The following is a 3669-nucleotide window of genomic DNA, read 5'->3' on the forward strand; positions in this document are numbered from 1 at the left end:
GTGTTGCTGGGAGAGATGAAAAGAAGAAGGGAAAGGCAGGGAAAAAGTCAGCGTGACGAGGAGAAGAGAGGAAAACTTCATCTTCAAGGAGAGGAGGAAGGATGACAAAATATACGGAAGGATGGAGCGATGTGTTTCGCAGATAGCCCAGAAAAAGAGCGACGGAGAAGGTTAAACCACGTACCTGCTCTGATTTACTCCCCGTGGAGAAGACATCTAAAAGCCGCACTGATGCCATGACAGGTTGCAGAAGGCGAAGTCGAGGCCTGACGCTTCTTCATCTCCACAGATTTCTCTGGAGATACAAGAAATCAGGTCATTCTGGTATTTGTCAAGTGTGACTTCATACTTGCAAATAGAGTTATGGAACCCTTTTTGCACTTATGTAATGCGTAAACAAGTTTTGTACCCTCAAATCTTCATTCAGCTAAAAAAAAGGCTTTTGAATTTTTAATAAAAATAAATGAAAGCTGAGATCTTAGCGTAGCAAATAAGAGTTAGAACACTGCGGCCCTGATAGAAATCACTGGATTTCTTGGAAACATTTAATGTGAAAAACACTTTGTTTTTCTTCTCAGATAATTTCACAGACTTGTTTCTTTATAATCGGCTCAGAAGGATAAAAACATGCAGCGTGTCTTGACAAATTTCACTGGCACAACACTGTTAGTTTCTTTTTTTTCCTCCCAAGTTCATCAAAGATGCCTGGGTGGAAACATGAGGATTTTTCAATATAAAAGAGGTTTTTTGTTCTGCTCTGTGGGGTTTTCACCTTACCTTCAAAAGGTTACACACCTCTGTGTGCATTTTATCTTACAAAAAGACCCCACTTCTGAGCTGCCAGTACTTAAAAAGATTTTTTTGTTGAAAGTGTGTCTTATCTGAAGCAGACAGGGATCATTACACACTCAGTTTGAAGAAGTGTGAATTTCACGTGACGAGGTAAAAAAAACAAAACAAAAGGGCAGAACCTCACTGGATTCCGACCTCTGAAACAGAAATACACAGGAAAGCCTAACCACAGTGCAACCTGTTGTAGAATTATTTTATATAAGTTGTCTTATGTAACTGTAGGGAAGTAAATTTGTGCCGCCATCTTGGTAGGAGCTCGTTAGAGTCAGAATGACAGCAGGTCAAGATTCCTGAAGGAAAATACCCTAAAAATTAGATAAACATTTACAAAAACACTGCCAGTTTTCCTAAATTAAACACACACAGAGTTTATTGCATGTGCTTCCTTTTGCCTCCAGAAATGACCACGTGGTGAAGAAATAATCACTCATTTCACACCGGTCCTGGGATGTTTAAAATCCAGGAAGATTTTTTTAACATCTACAATTTACCCATAAACATAACGGCCATGAAATACAGAATAAACCAATGGAAAGATGTGGACCAACCAACCATAGAGCACCGAATCATCCTGAAACCTTTGGGATAATTGGCTAAGGACTGCAGAGAAACCAATGATGGGGGCTGAATCAGGCATGGGGCCGGTGTCAGAAACACTAAAACCAACTTGGTAAAATGAGGGCCAGCCTGTGAATATGGTCACCAAATCCAGAACATGGACCATCTTTTACTTTCCTGAACTCTAATAGTCTGTATAACATCTGGAGACCTGCGTCCAGTGAAAGAAAGAGCAAAAACATGCCTGTCTTTCTGCTGTGGCACAATATGATGATGACTCAATCATTAATAAACATTTTGTTGATATCAGTTTTCATGTATGTGCAGACCTTTGCTAGTAAACTTCACTTTTTACTAATACTATAGGGTTAAAGCAGTGTTTCCCAACATGGGGGGCACCAGAGAGCACAGTGGATTCTACATCTTGTCAGTTCAAAGGTTGTGAAAATAAATTTATTGTTCGTATATAAAAATCAACAAAACAAGTCCATTTGAATAATTAAAACTCTGTATAATTCACTTTTTCTTCATTTTTCCATTTCAAAACAAAGTTTATTATTATTCACTTTATTCTTTTACTATTTTGATAAAGAGATAAAGTTTGAACAAATCTTTGAGAAAAATAGGTTAAGAATCATTGGGTTAAAGTGGACATATCCTGCTTTTAAATCCTCCGTTTTCACATTTAAAACCTTCAGTTGGGGTCTTATAAAATGGGACTGCTTTGGTCTGAATTCCTCCTTATTTTAACTCCACAAGCCCCGCCTCTTTTCTGAGGCGTGTCTCAGATTAACTCGTTTTAAGGCTGTCGCTTTAAATCCAAATGAGATGCTTTGCACCACGCCCCCTCCATCTTCCAAACTGGCTCATTCTAGTTTGATAGAGGGGTTTACGAATATATAATAGTTCAATAAAAACATAATAGAAAGTAGAGAAAAGTGAACAGGTTGAAAAATACGACCTAAACAGAATATAAAGACAACTATGCAGCACTAGGAGAGATTAGATTCTAATTTTCTGCCTTCTAGAGACTCCAAGTAGACAACAAAATGTATTTAACGGCTAAAAAATGGATTTTATGATATGTCCCCTTTAAGATAACAGATTACATAAAGACACGTCTGTACGAGCACACATGCCTGCGCTGTTCAAAGTCTGCTGAAATCATGAGGCACGTTTTGCAGAACTTGGGAAGTAATTTCTGAAAGAAGCGATGCGACTGTTGTTTAAGATCACTCAGGTCTGCTGTGATGCAAATGGACTGAAGAGTAAACAGAGGACAAATTGTGCATCCAGCATGAAAGCTTCTCTCCTCTCTCCCAGACACCCCTGTCACTGGGGTGAGTGCCAGATGGGAACTGTAGGCAGGGATTTGACCTTGTCATATGTGCCAAGAAAAAAAAAAGATATAATCAAAAGAAAAAAAAATCACTTGCACAATTATTGTTAGAGTTTTACATCAGCTGCATTATTTCTGTATGTTGCGTGTCCGGAGGAAAGAAGGTGCGAATCAAACAGTGAGCAGTCKCGAGTGCCAAAGCTGCAGATTTGGCAACAAGCGGATCCCTGCAGGACGGGGGATTCCTTTCACGGGCAGAGTCAGCCTATCAGAGCAGAGGGACCACGTCTCAATGACTCCTAAGCTGGATATAATATGCTAAGACATGTATTCTTCAGGGAGCATGGGTTGGAAGTGAAAGTCACACAAGGACAGCTTTAGCTGCGTCAATAACAGCTAAAAGTCGCGGACGACACACGGCTCTGCATCTGCAGGAATTAGTCACCGTCACCCGCCACCGGAAAGGTGAGGGTGGGCGACCATGGATTTGTTTTTATCCGTCTGCTACTAAAACATCATGAAACACTGGGTGGATTTTAATTAAACTCTCAGAAAGAAATCACTGGATGTTGAGCTAAAACTGTTTAGTTTTTGGAGACATCGAGTCAAAATATGAGCCCAGTCAGTTTTACAGATACGTAGGGTAGTAGCTGAGACTGATCCACAACACCTGGTTTGAGTGTTAACGGAATTCTGCTCGGTGTCTTTCGATTATTTGAAGAGTGTCCATGTCTGGTATTTTTTTAACCTAGAACTCAGAGAAACAAACAACCCYGCCAAACATTTAAACAATTGACAACAGAGAGACCAGTAAGTTTTTTTTGTTTCACTTTGCAAAGGAGAAATTCAGTGATACTTAACCTCGCTTGTGAGCTCAGTGAAGCACAGAGAAATTTCTGACCTCTGGGGGCGTGAACAGT

The 3669-nt window shown here is 39.9% G+C and overlaps 1 long non-coding RNA gene across 1 annotated transcript in view; it reads right to left on the reverse strand.

The window, feature by feature from the left end:
- The window catches only part of LOC106515897 (uncharacterized), a 9949-nt gene that overhangs the window by 4166 nt on the left and 2114 nt on the right, over positions 1-3669 (reverse strand). Inside the window, exon 2 of the long non-coding RNA XR_001310050.1 lies at positions 185-295. This is a non-coding gene — a long non-coding RNA (uncharacterized LOC106515897). The remainder of the gene's footprint in view (positions 1-184; positions 296-3669) is intronic.

This window comes from Austrofundulus limnaeus, unplaced genomic scaffold, assembly GCF_001266775.1.
Source record: "Austrofundulus limnaeus strain Quisiro unplaced genomic scaffold, Austrofundulus_limnaeus-1.0 Scaffold33, whole genome shotgun sequence".
NCBI lineage: Eukaryota > Metazoa > Chordata > Actinopteri > Cyprinodontiformes > Rivulidae > Austrofundulus > Austrofundulus limnaeus.